At 50.4% G+C, this 14,133-nt stretch overlaps 1 long non-coding RNA gene and 1 pseudogene across 3 annotated transcripts; one reads left to right on the forward strand and one right to left on the reverse strand.

Moving 5' to 3' along the window:
- Positions 1-7,307: 7,307 nt before the first annotated feature.
- On the reverse strand, positions 7,308-13,380 carry LOC123113893 (uncharacterized). Of its 3 annotated transcripts, XR_006456285.1 has the most exons (4): positions 13,108-13,380; positions 12,276-12,555; positions 8,446-8,658; positions 7,308-7,551 (listed from the first exon to the last, which is right to left on the reverse strand). It is a non-coding gene; the product is annotated as an uncharacterized lncRNA (long non-coding RNA). The 3 variants fall into 3 exon arrangements; XR_006456283.1 differs by lacking the exons at positions 12,276-12,555; positions 13,108-13,380 and adding an exon at positions 8,942-9,246; XR_006456284.1 differs by lacking the exons at positions 7,308-7,551; positions 13,108-13,380 and having other exon boundaries at positions 8,165-8,658; positions 12,276-12,414.
- LOC123113892 (wall-associated receptor kinase 2-like) lies at positions 9,534-12,686 on the forward strand (annotated as a pseudogene).
- Positions 13,381-14,133: the final 753 nt, after the last annotated feature.

The raw sequence follows: 14,133 nt of genomic DNA on the forward strand, positions 1-14,133 counted from the left end.
TGGCAAGCACCTCGTCGTCGCGGGCTCCGGCAGCTTGCATCGTGATGGTGTACATGCTGAGGAACTTTGACAGGTGAGTCTTGTCGTTGTACTTCTCGCCAACGTCGGGCTTGAACATGCGGTGGGAGGGCCACTGGAACTGCCGTAGCTCACGGGTAAAGGCTGGGCAACCCACCTCGTAGGGTAGGCCACCATAGCCTCCCGGTGTCGGGTGGTCCATAGTGGGCCCTGCCCACCTATCTGACTGGTGGCGTTCGATGGTGGTTCGAGCGTCTTCAAGGGCTCGCTCCCGAAGAACTTGCCGCTGATCGCGGTGGGTCCGTGGATCGGATGGCGCTATGGAAATATTATCACAAGCTCCATCACGACGGACCGACACCCGTGGTAACTGGCGTGGGGGAGGAGAGTGCACCGTGGTTGCATCACCTCCGGCCCTTCCACCACTGGCATGCGGTGGCTCGAGGGAGCGTCGGCCTAAGGGTCCCGCTGGTCACGGCTCATCTTTGTTGGCGACGCCGAGGAGGCTCCGGATGGTGGCTCTCCACTCGTCGAGCTTTTCCGCAGCAGGAGGAAAGTCAAGGAGCAGTTGCACGCACGCCAAAGCTTCTGCTGGCATGGGCGGCGGCGAAAGCTGCGTGGACCGTGACACGCTCCAACTTCTAACCACGTTAGAAGGAGCTCTATCACGGCGCCTTGCGGCTATACACCATTTTCGTCAGCACTTCGGTGGGCATGATGGCCTTCTTCATCCCGCGAAGGATGCGCAGGACTCTTCCCACGGCGGCGCCCGGGGTCACCAGCATGGTGACGCTGCTCATCGCACACAACTTGGGAAGAGTGTGTCGTAGGCGCCGGCGTAGGTGTATTGGAGGTCGTCGCGCCGCCGATAGGTGGCACGGTGCCGCCCTTGGAGGGCCCCGTGCCGCCTATGGGGGGGGCCCAATTCCGTCTTTGGATTTGGTGGCTTGCGGACCGTCGTCTGGCACACGAATGACGCCGCTTGCTAGGCTTTGACTGCCAGATCGATGTGGGTGTTCGCGGGCCGCGCCTCAGGTTCTGCCCGCGACCGCCCTGCTACTTGTCCGCACCGGCATGGGTCGTCCGGCTTCGGATGAACCGATCCCCGTCGCCGTCTTCCTCTTGGGAGCCATGGCGACAAAGAACTGCTAGACTAGCTGCTAGACCGGATTTTCACAACTGCGCCCCCTGCCTGGCGCGCCAAAGATTTCGGTGGAAACGACACCTATGGGATCACTGGAATCCCTACTACGGTCGGCGGGCGCAAGGTTGTGGAAAGTGCTGGTCTAGGAGCCAGCACACAGATCATTTACCCAGGTTCGGGCCGCGAGGATGCGTAATACCCTAGTCCTGCTTTGGTGTATATTTGAGTGTTCTTGAACTAGCTAGGGTGTGTACCTAGTCCAAAAGAGCCGAATCCCCCTCCAGTATGCCTCGGGCCTCCTTTTATAGAAAAAAGGGGACGTCACAGTGGCACACAGGAGGTGGAAAGGTGTACAGTGGCTGAGCTTATCGCCTGTCATTACAGGACAAAACGCATTAAATGCGCCCCTTAGGTGTCCCCTTGCTTTATTGGGGGCGGTAACGAAGCCCGTCCCGTCCGTTGCCGCCTCGCCTGCTTTGACACGCGTCCTGGCCAACGAGGCGTGCGGCGCCATTTAGGCTGGCAGGCTGCTGAGCTGGTGCGGTGGCAGTGTCTTCACGAAGATCTGCATGCCACCACACAGATGCTTGCTGAGCTGGTCTAGAGGCCGCACGTCGCCACGCAGGTGCTCGCCTAGCTAGCTGGGCTGGCAGCTGCATGGGAACGGCGGTGGAGTCTTGGCAGGTGCGGGCCTGGCCGCGGCCCCGCAGATGTCCTCGGCAAGGGTCTCACCGGGGTCCCGACAAGGGTCTTCCCGTGGCATCGCGGTCGTCCCCGGCAAGGATCTTGCCAGAGGTCTCTTGGATTTCCTCGGCAAGGATCTTGCCGAGGATCGTCGTCTTCTGGTCCTCATCTGATCTTGCATGCTTGTGATCTTTACGAAGATTTGCATGCCACCATGGAGGTGCCTCCCGAGCCTTGGTTCCAATGTGGTTGATGGCGTTGGAACCCTTGGGCTCAAGGGTGGAGCGCTCTGCTGGCATTGGGCAAGTTGCCCCGGCAAGAGCTGGAGGCTGCCCCGCGGGGGTCTTGCCGAGGGAGTCTACCTCGCCCTCTTGCTCTTTGCGTCTCTGTCTTAGCGTTACTTTGATGGTCTTGTGGCTTCGGCTTCCCTCCTCTGCCCTGCTAAGTGTGGCCGCGGGCGCGGCTCTGACTTCCCGTGCACAAGTAAAGGGGTACAAAAGAGAGCTCGTACTTTTGTACACTGACACCTCCTCACTCTCTGCCTTCTGGGCCTGCTCCTCTCCTTGGCCTTCTGCTAGTGGGGTTGCCCCTGCAGGCGTGACATTCTCCCCCCCCCCCTGAGTCTCGGCTTCTCCCCAAGCCGTGCTTGCTAGAAAATGTCGACGAAGGTCCACTGGTTCCTCCCTGGTTGCCAACGAAGGCGGCAGCTCGCTCCACTGCACCAGGAGTCGGGGATGCATTTCCCCCTGAATCTTGACAAGCTTGGTCGTCAGAATTGCCTCAAGCGAGTGTTCTGCCTGCAACACAGAGTTAGCGAGTGGAAGGCCTGGACTTACAGGAACACCTGGGCTGGTCGCCTTCTTTAGCTGAGAGACATGAACAACTGGGTGGATTTTGCTGTCGGCTGGCAACTGGAGCTTGTGCCACTTTCCCAATCTAAGCTATGACTGGGTACGGCCCGTAATACCTGAATGCGAGCTTTTGATACAGACGATGTGCCATCGAGGTTTGGATGAATGGTTGATGATCCAAGATCACCAAGTCACCCACCTCAAAGGACCGGTCCGTGCGATTCTTGTCCGCTTGTTTCTTCATGCGATCCTAAGCGTGTTGCAGCTGCTGCTGCAAATGATCCATCATGACTGCTCTCTCATGTAACCACGCTGCAAGGGCCGGCACTGAGCTCTCTTCAACTTGTGTGACTGCAAATTCTCGCGGCAGATGCCCATAGATCACCTCAAAAGGAGTGCGTCCCAATGCTGAGTGAAACGCGTGTTATACCAGCATTCAACCAAGAATAGCCACTTGCTCCAGTTCTTCAGGCACGGGTGCACCGCACAGTGTAGGTATCCTTCTAAACACTGATTTACCCTCTCATTCTGCCCGTCCATTTGTGGATGGTACGATGAGCTCAACCTCAGCTCGGTTTGAGACAGCTTGAACAGCTCCTGCCTAATTGCGCTGGTGAAGATCCGGTCCCTGTCCGAGATGATAGCCAAGGGCAGCTCGTGCAAACGGAAGATGTTCTTCATGAACGCTTCAGCCACCGTCAGAGCCATGAAGGGGTGCTTCAGGGGTACGAAATGAGCATATTTCGAGAATTTATCTACCACAACCAGGATCACATCCTGTCCTCCTGAGGTTGGCAGCCCTTCGATGAAATCAAGAGATACCACTGCCCGCGGTCTTTTAGGGATGGGAAGAGGTTGCGATAGCCCTGCTAGAGAGATCCGTTCTGCCTTGGCTCGTTGAAAAGTGTCACATGATTTCACATACTGTTTGATCATGGCTTTCATGCCTTTCTAGGAGAAGAGATTCTTGACTCGATGGTATGTAGCATAGAATCCGGAATGGCCCCTCATAGCACTGTCGTGAAGAGCTTTGATCAAGGCCTGTTGAGTTGTTTCTTCCGAGCCAATCCAGATGCGCCCTTTATGGCGAATCACACCATCTTGTAGCGAGTAGTCACCGTCGCTGGCTGGATTCAGTGCTAGTTGTTCTAATTTGCACTGGGCCTCAGTGTCTTGGCGGTAACTGCTTGCTACAGCCTTGAGCCATGCTGGTCTACAAACAAAGATTGCCACGAGCTCTTTTTCCGCCCAATGCTCTCTTCTGGACAACGCATCCGCTGCTTTGTTGGTGTTGCCCGCCTTGTATTGGATCTGGAATTGGAGACCCACAAGCTTGGTGAAGGCCCGTTGTTGGATCGGCGTGTTGAGTCATTGATCCGTCAAATGGAGTAGACTCTTTTGATCAATGCGCACCAAAAATTCCGCGTGTTACAGATACGAGCGCCAATGGTCTACTACAAGCATCAACGCGGGGCACTCCTTTTCATATGCGGATAGTCCAAGGTTGCGTGGGGCCAGAGCCTTGCTCAAGTAGGCCAAGGGGTGAGAATCCTACATGAGCAACAAGCATACTCCCGTAGCGCTCGTGTCCGTCTCGACCACGAACTTTTTAGTGAAGTCTGGCAGGGCCGGTACAGGGGCTTAAACTAGAGCTCTCTTCAGTTCATTGAATGTCATCTCAGTCGTGGGTGTCCAGATGAACAAGGTGCCTTTTTTAAGCATGTCCGTCAAGGGGCAAGAAATGATGCCAAAGTTTCTGATAAACTTACGGTAGTAGCCCGCCAGCCCCAAGAATTCTTGCGGGTTACGAACTGATTCCAGACGCGGCCAATCGCGGACTATCTCAATTTTGCTGTTATCAGTAGCTACACCAGCACTGCTTATCTTGTGCCCCAAATAGACGATTTGTTGTTGCGCGAACAAGCACTTCGAGCACTTGACTTTAAGACTGTGTTATGTCAATATCTGCAGCACTTGTCTCAATAATCTCACATGCTCCTCCGTGGTTGAGGAATGAATAAGTATGTCATCCATGAACATCAGCACTCGCGTGGGAGTAAGGGTCCCAGCACAATATTCATCCCTCCTTGGAATGTAGGCGGCCCTCCTGTCACCCCATACGGCAGCACTCGGAACTGAAAATGCCCCTGGTGAGTCTTGAATGCAGTTTTTGGTTCGTCTTCTTCGCATAGCCGTATCTGGTGGTAACCTGCCCGTAGGTCAAGTTTGGAAAACCAGCGAGACCCTGCAAGCTCGTCCAAGAGTTCATCAATAATTGGCATGGGGTAGGCACTTTTAACTGTGATCGCACTAAGTGACGATAATCCACGCACAACCGTCATGTCATATCTTTCTTCTTGACCAGTAGCACCGGAGATGAATAAGGGCTCGAGCTAGGGACAATTAACCCAGCTTTCAGCATCTCCTTCACCTGCATCTCAAGTTCTATCTTCTGTTCGGGCGTGTGTATCGATAGGGTCGGATGTTGACCGGTTTAGCTCCTGGAATGATGGGAATAGCATGATCCCATTCGCGATGCGGCGGTAATGTATTAGGTTCCTCAAAGACCGCTTGAAATTCCTGCAATACGGCCTGCACCTCTACTGGAATGTGCTCAATGATCACCTCCTCCCCTACAGCATACAGACAAACTATGTGAGCCACTGCATTAGTTTCCTCCAGTGCACACAACTGGGCACAACTGATTGGCTAAAGCTGACTTTGCACTCCTGTCAACTGAATTTGTTGTCTATGGTGCAGAAATTGGAGTTGCTTTGCTGCCCCATCGATCCACATGGGTCTGCACGACCCTAGCCAGTCAATACCTACCACCAAACAATAACAACCGAGTGCCAATATTCTAAGATCAGTGGAGAACTCATGCACTTGTGTTTCCCACTTGCAGTTAGGTACCACCCCAGAACAAGATAAGGTTCCCCCATTGGTTATCTTCACAAAAACTGTATTCATTTGCTGAACTTGCAGGTTGAGCCTCTCTGCCACTGTCTCGCTGAGAAAACTATGTGAGCTCCCTGAATCTACCAAAATCAGGATTTCTTGTTCTCCAATTTGCCCCAGCAACCGAACGGTGCGCGGTGTGGTCTGACCTGTGGTTGCCACCTTGGATATACACATCAACACATCATCATTAGAGTCTGGTTCATGCACTGCGGGAGCACCTTGATCTGCTTGCAATAATTCCAGCAGCTCCTCCACGATGTGAAGTTGGACGGTAGTCCCGCACTGATGCCCTTGACCCCATCTCTCGCCACATTTGAAGCAAAGTCCTCAGGCTCGACGGTAGTTACGAAGATCCGCCACTCAATCGTCTCCTCTGCCTTGACGATCAGGAGGGTTGGCCGCGTCCAGTGCGCGGCGATCCTTCGCTACCGCTGGTGGTCCTAGCAACATTTGGCGCGTGGGCGGTGCACCAATCGCCAGAAGGGGGCATTGTGCTGGTGCCCTATGCTGCTGACCACCCTGGCACCTGTATTCACGACGCGACATTGCCTCCAGAAGATCCTCCTGTAACATAGCCAGAGAGAAGGAAAATTCCAAATCTTTCGGCTGATGAAGCATAACAGTAGCGCGTATTTCACTCTTAAGACCATCTAGGAAATGGGTAATGAAATAGATGGGATCAAATGCAGGGTTATGAGCTAAGATGTGGTGCATCAACTCCTCAAACTTGGTCATGTATTCCACTACGGTGCCCGACTGACGCAGAGTGTTAAACTGCCGAAGATGAGCTTGGTACTGCTCTCTACCAAACTTAGAACACAGAGCTGTGCAGAGTGACTCCCAGGTGAAGGAAGCACTCTGTGATTCATGTAGTTGCAACCATCTGGCTGCATTGCCTGTGAAGTTGAGGATGGCTACTCGAACCCAAAGGTCTAGAACGACCCCATAGACATCAAAATATTTTTTGCATCTAGTCTTCCAGAATTGTGGGTTTTCCCCATCGAAGGAGGGAAAATCCATCTTTGGCAGAGCCCAGTGAGCGTGCTGAGATGGGTGGGTGTTCGATGTGTCCTGGTTGACTCTTATCTCCCCATCTGGACTCATCGCACCACGAAAATCGATGGAATTAGGAAATTGAGACAGGAACACACCCTTGCCCAGAGGCGGCGTGAGGGTAGTAACTACCCCCGGTGCATGGCCCCTGGAATTAATGAGCTCGTCGTGGCCAACTGGCCCGTGGTGCCCAGGGTTGTTTGATGTCGTCGGAGCGTCGTGCACCACTCGATCCGCTGATGGAGATGGCGGATCGGCAAGGCGGGGTGGAGAGTGATCCGCCCCACTTGCGAGTGGAGCTCGTCCAGTTGTTGCTGCAGAATGGTGACTACGGGTCGTCACAGCTCGAGGGAGGTCTGGATGGCGTCAAGCCTGGCGTCGTTGGCGACACGGCTGTCATTGACCGCCTTCGCCAGAGCAGCGAGTTGTTCCTCCATTGCCGCCGCCTGCGTCGCTTGCTTGGTAGTGTAGCCGGGCTTGCGGTACGGGTCCTCCAGATCGCCTGACCTGTGGTACCAACTGTAACGGGCTCGGTCTACCTATTGCTCTGGATCGGTCTGCCAGTGGGGATAGGGAGACAGGTAGGGTTTGGAGGAAGGGGAAAGGTAGATCGGATCTTGCCTGATCTTTGTGGATCCAAGTCTGTATTCTTCGATGATTCACACAGTGGGTCGACCACCTACTTAACCACACACAGGCACGCAGGCCTTGGTCGGCCCAACAGCCTGATTACACAACACACGCACACATGGCCCAAGCCGAGGCTGCCTGCTGGCACCTCCTCACTCTCTGCCTTCTGGGGTCTGCTCCTCTCCTTGGCCTTCTGCTGTGGGGTTGCCCCTGCAGGCGTGACATATTTCCTCTTCATCAATGAAACTCAGCAACCGCTGCTTCGTCAAAAAAACTTAGGGGGTATAAACAGTGTACATCGTAGCTACTCTAATTGAATATAGCCTCTTGGTTTAACTATTTGAATGGAAAGTAAGCTTTTCGTTAGGTAGAGACGGAGACGGAGATCGAGAGGTACATAAACGTATTCTAGTTGCCCCGCGGGTAAGTGGAAGGCCAATTTTAGGCTGGTCATAGTGGGGAGTAACTTAGACTAGTAACATACATATGTTACTAGTCTATGTTACTACCTTCATAGTGGGTAGTGTCATAGGTGTGGTAACATAGTTGCCTTCATTTATTACTTTGTAGACTCATTATGCATTGGAAACCGCTATGTGATGGTAACATATTATGTTACTCTATTTGCCTCTCTCCTCATTAACTACTTGCCACATCATCATTTTTGCTTATGTGGCATCTATGTTACTACCTATGTTACTCCCACTATGACCAGCCTTAAGATGCCTGCCTGTCATCATGGGTGCGTTGAAGGTTCTGCATCTACGTACAAGACGAGAGCGAAGCTCTGGCAATAGCTGTAGAATGGTTAAGAACATTAGTATACTTGACTTCCCTGACTAATTAATTACCTTGCAAAAGGACACCCACGGTTGTTGTATTTTTCTGTTGGAGTTGATAATGTGGGGATCATGGCGCTAAGAAGGTGCGATTCAGAGAATACTGCTCTGAATAGCTAGGCATATTTGTTGTGTTTCTCCGACGGAGTTGATAATATGAATATGTGATGTGTGCTAATGGTTACACCCACATGGCTGGGATGACCAGGAGTACATTCCTAACCATGAGGACAATAAGCCAGAGCCAGAGGTAGTAGAGCCTTACAGTTGTTGCTAGTTGCTTGAACACAAGGATGTCGTCACCACGAGAGCCTTTTGCCGCTCTTGCTAATCTTGTTAACCACGATCAATTGACTTTCAGCCCGAATTGTTTCTTTTGTTTACAGCTGGTTGGGCATTGTACATATAGACCATCAGCTGCCCAAATGGATAAGCCGACGAATTACCAAAATTAGTTGTCGAGTCATTCCGTTGTCACCTGCAATATTGTATCCAGTGACTCAAAATTAGACACTACTGTTGCAATCAGGACGTCATACATAAAATTTAGTTTGGTTTCAATAACAAGTGGCGGCTATATATAGATTAAAATGCAAATATCAAAGGAGTGGCGTATTCATGCACATATTGAGGACACATATCTACTCTGAGCAAACATCAAAAGTATCGCAATGTAAGGTCGGAGATGGAGAACGAAGAGGCATAAACGTAATCTGGTTTCCCCACGGGGAAGTGGAGGGCTAATAATATTGAGAAGATACCTGTCATGGGGTGGTGCGTTGAAGGTTCTGCATCTACACGACGAGAGCGAAGCTCTGTCAATAGCTGTGGAATGGTTAAGAATATCAGCATGCGCAACTTGATTGCACTAATTAATTTCCCAACAAAGTTAGTTAAGCTGGTGAGGTCGGCCTGGAGGCTTTGCCTCCATGATGGAAGCAACTTGCCTAAGCTTTAAAAAACAAGACACGCCACAGCATCAGCGTGCTCTTGTATTTAAACAAACGCCGGTAGTGAGGCGTAGCAAGCAACTTCTCAACAATGTCAATAGCGGCACTCTTATTGCCCGCGCTGCTCCTACTGCCGTCGTTGTTAGCAGCCACCGCAGTCGCGGAGGGCCGCACCATCACCGTGTCACCGACATGTCAGGGTAGCTGTGGCGGCGTTGACATCCCTTACCCCTTCGGCATCGGCGCCGGCTGCTTCCTCAAGGGCTTCGAGATCAACTGCACAGAGGCCGGTGGCGCCGGCCCCGTGTCGCTCATCGCCAACACGTCCATCCAGGTGGTCAGCCTCTCCGCCGATCCACCCGAGTCACGGGTGCTGCTTCCCATTAGGTGGCAGTGCTATGAACTGAACGTCTCCGACGGTAAAGTGGTAGGCAATATGGAAGACACGAGCTTCTTCAACCACCAGAAGAACATACCTAGCCAAGGCATATACCGCATCTCCAACAAGCACAATATGCTCTTCGTCCTCGGCTGCGCCACCATCGGCATCGTGAAGACCTTCGAGAGCCGAACACTGGCCTCCGCCTCCGGGTGCATGTCCTTCTGCCGCAGTGCCACGGCAGCACAGAACGGCCAGTGCGCCGGCGCCGGGTGCTGCAAGGTAGGCATCCAGCCAGAGCTCACGAGCATCGTGTTCGAGTTCCCTAACATCAGGAAAGAGATGCCACAAATGCTCAACCACAGCCCATGCGACTACGCCTTCATCGTCGACGAGGACAACTACACCTTCCAGAGCTCCGACCTGCGGCACATGGACAGAACCCGGACCATGCCGGCGCGCCTTGACTGGGCTATCCGTGAAATGCCGTCCTGCGCCGACGCCAAGGACGCGGCAGATCAGTACGCCTGCAAGAGCAATCACAGCGAGTGCGTCGACTCCACCAATGGGACTGGCTATGCCTGTAAGTGCTCCCAAGGCTACGAGGGCAACCCCTACCTTGTCGGCGAAAGCGGATGCACCGGTAAGCACCACTCTGCATCTCTCTTTTCTTACACTCCTCCGCTCCTTACTGCTCTGCCACCACCGGCGCCTATTCTTAGCCACCCTCCGCTACCCCAAGTGCAAACCGCAAGTTTGTCTCACACTCCACCACCGCCGGATTCGTCGCTGCACACCGTCCCCTGGCTCGACCCAGCCAGCCGGCCCTTTCGGCCACTTCATCCTAGTGCACATGCATGTGGATCTCCTCCTATGCCTGCCATTAGCCTTCTTAGGCTTTCCACTGCATGTGGGCATCTTGAAGAACCGCAAACCAAGGTCTTCCTCTTGCAACATCTTCAACCAGACACCTTTGCTCGGAAGTTCACTGCTGACGTCCTGTTCTGGTGCTACCTGCACTCGATCCTCAATTTGATCTTAGAACCTGAGTGCAAAGCTTCTCATCATCAGTATAAAATTCACATGTTTTTCGCCCCCCCCCCCTAATGCGCCTTCAACCTTTCAAAAAGGAACAGTCATTACATCAATATATTGTTGGGACAGTAAGACAGCTAGCGCAATGGATCAAAAGAATATCTAAAAAGATACCAATGGAGCAGTTGACAATATGGCGTAAATTCAGCGATAACTAGTGGTGTACACTGATAATAATTTATTTATGTATGCATTCCGCAGATATCAATGAATGCGACGATCAAGGGAAGTATCCTTGCTGGCAGCCAGGAATATGTGCGAACAACGAAGGATCTTATGACTGCACCTGTCCTCCGGGTTATCGTAACCATGACGCCAAAATAGAAAAGTGTACCTTACTTCCTTCAAGTTTCCCACTGGCAGCAAAGATCTCCATAGGTATATATACATCGATTTTCTCTTTTGTTAGACCAAGGGAGATTTCATTCGTGGCATTTAAATATTAATTTTTTGTGTCTAACTGGAATAAGGGACTTATTTTCACTGTATACGAGAATCGATCTCTTGCCAAAGGAATACCCTGCAAGTTAATAAAAAATTATGTTTTGAAAGACTATATTTAAGAACTTCAATAGTTTCATTGCGAATGCATGAGATGCGCAATTCACATATATACCACACATTTGTTTTAGAAACAAATACCTTAGATTATGGATCAACTCTCCCAAATGGTATAGCTAATTGTTGTTTTTACGTAAAGCAGTTGTTAGCACTACCTATCCACTTTGTATTGCTATGTTTGTGGCCAAAATTAACATGCATGAATGCATAATATCTCTATGCATGATCATTGTAGGTGTCATTTTGGGCTCCTCCTTATTAGTTGTTGCTCTACTTTCGACGCTACTGAGGCTCCAAAGGAAAAGAACGAAGGGCTTTTTTAAGAAGAATGGAGGTTTGGTCCTTTGAGATGTGAGAACTTTAAATATCTTCACAAAGAAGGAGATAAACAAAATCACCAAGAACCAATCAGAGGTCCTTGGTAAAGGGTGCTTTGGCAAAGTATACAAAGGGAGTCTTCCAGATGGTACGACAGTGGCAGTAAAAACCTCCATCAAGATAAACAAAGTTCGAAAGGAGGAATTTACCAAGGAAGTGGAGATCCAGTCACAGATGATCCACAAGAACATCATCAAACTCATCGGCTGCTGCTTGGAGGTGGATGTTCCGATGTTGGTGTATGAGTTCGCTGCTAATGGGAGTCTGCAAGACATCCTCCATGGTAACACTCGCCTCTCTAATTTCTCACTAGACATGCGACTGGATATTGCAATTGATGCTGCAGAAGGGTTATCTTATATGCACTCATCAACAAGTCGTACCATCCGGCATGGGGATGTCAAGCCAGCCAACATACTATTAGATGAAAAGAACATGCCAAAAATCTCGGATTTTGGGACATCGAAGTTTCTTACAAAGGACAAAGATCACACCGGGCTTGTTGTAGGCAGCATGGAATATATAGACCCGATGTTCCGTGAAACAGGACAATTAACACAGAAGAGTGATGTTTACAACTTTGGAGTTGTACTCTTGGAACTCATCACCAGAAAGCCAATTGTGTATGATGGAAATCATAGGCTCGTAGTTGATTTCTGTGATGTTTATCAGAAAGAAAACAGTGGAGAGGCAATGTTTGACAAAGATATTGCAACTGAAGAAGATACTTACATACTGGAAGAGATTGGCAGACTGGCTGTGAAGTGTTTAGCACATGTTGTAGAAGATCGTCCAGAGATGAAGGAGGTAGCAGAACGACTTGCCATGCTTAGAAGAGCTAGGAGAAGTGGGAACATAAACAACAAAAGCCCCAATTACTTTGAGGAAATTTAAGGTGCTCCCTAGAGCATTGCTTCTGAGATTAGTTAACTAGTAGAAAAAAATGTACCGTATTTCTGTATCTTATATCTTCAGTGTAATGAATATTGACTATTGTATCGTGCCATAAAGTCTGTTGCAGTAAATAGTTATCAAACTCACATGGTAGCTTTGTTGGTGTATATCACCTTGTTCTTCGAAGTGTTAATATGCTGTACACTATTCTAAATGACAACATTGAGATCGACATCTGCCAGGAGTAAATGATTAATTCCTAGAGTTTTCTTGACGCCACGTGATATTCAGTACCTTAGAATCCCTTTTAGGATTGTCGAAACCGATGTCCATTGAAAACAGAGCATATCAGAGTTATGTTATATGACACGACACTGTGATGCATAGGAGTATATATTTTAGTTAATAAAAACAAGCGAAAAATTAAGCATGGAGCACTTGAAGATGCACTGGCAACTAAACTGCGCAGCTCTAGGAAGTTAAGGCAAAGCTGATGTTGGTGCTACAATATATCAAGAATCAAATAACATGTGCTGCTAAAAAGGAAATTCAATGGAAGACAACACTGGTGGAGACTACTGAATGCTAAAATGAACCTAACAATAAATTAAGGGTCATCCTTTATTCTCAACTGGGGAAGTTTCAGAAATTGAAAAGTTGGAGCACTCACGCTAGGGCGGGCGGATCTGCGTCGGGCCCTCCGTGCTGCCTGCTGCGCCGTCGGCCGTCGCGGTGGACGGTGGTCGGCGTGCGACGGGCGCAGTCCAGGCCGTGCCCGCCGAAGTGCCGAGCAGCCGAGGACGGAGGCGGGCGCGACGGCGCGCGGGCTGGCGGCGTGCGGGCGCGGGGACGCTGCGCGGTGGATTGGGCGTCAGCGTTTAGCTATCTGAAGATCGACTGTAGAAGTGTTGATAGTCAGTCTTCAGGCGAACGACTTCAGTTATCGGACGGACGGTCAGCATCTCTCCAGTACTTCTACTCTCGCTCGACGGCTAAGATGTAGTGTTACTTATTCACCATCAGTTAGAGCACAAACAAACAACATTAGTTTGGTTGCCTGCATTTAGACTACCTCAAGCAATTTTTACCACGGTACTTGTTGCCTGCGTCGCAGTTTCTAGACAAACAGTATAAAGTGTGGTCACCCCTTCTCACTAGTTATGACTTATCACGCATGGGTTGAACATCATCTCAGTCCTAACTAGAAAACAAAAAACAATTTATCCTAACTACTAACAATGGTAGTACAAATTAAGAGTCATATGGCTGAATAGGATAAAGCTCATCGATGCTAACTAGGTGGAAGTCCATCGTCGTCCTTTTCTTCTTCTGTTGCTGCTGCTTCTTCTCTTGTACTGCTGCCTCTTCTTTCTTTTCTTCAGATTCTTGTTTGACCTCTGCTATCCCACATTGCCTGAGCCCACTTCATCCTTTTGTTTTTCAAACTTCGTTGTCAAATGCCTTCACACCATGGTCGGAGCTGACAACATCATCAGGCGTCACATCTTCCTCCTTTGGCACAAGTTCATCACAACCCCATTGTAGGATCCAGTTATGAATGATGCAACATGCAAGAACAAGCTTAACCTGGGTAGGGTAAGGATGGAATGGCTTCTGATCCAGGATCTTAAACCTATTCTTCAAAGCTTCAAATGGCCTCTCAACCGTCACTCTAAGGCTAGAGTGACTGAGATTA

Source organism: Triticum aestivum, chromosome 5B, assembly GCF_018294505.1.
Source record: "Triticum aestivum cultivar Chinese Spring chromosome 5B, IWGSC CS RefSeq v2.1, whole genome shotgun sequence".
In the NCBI taxonomy this organism is placed as follows: domain Eukaryota; kingdom Viridiplantae; phylum Streptophyta; class Magnoliopsida; order Poales; family Poaceae; genus Triticum; species Triticum aestivum.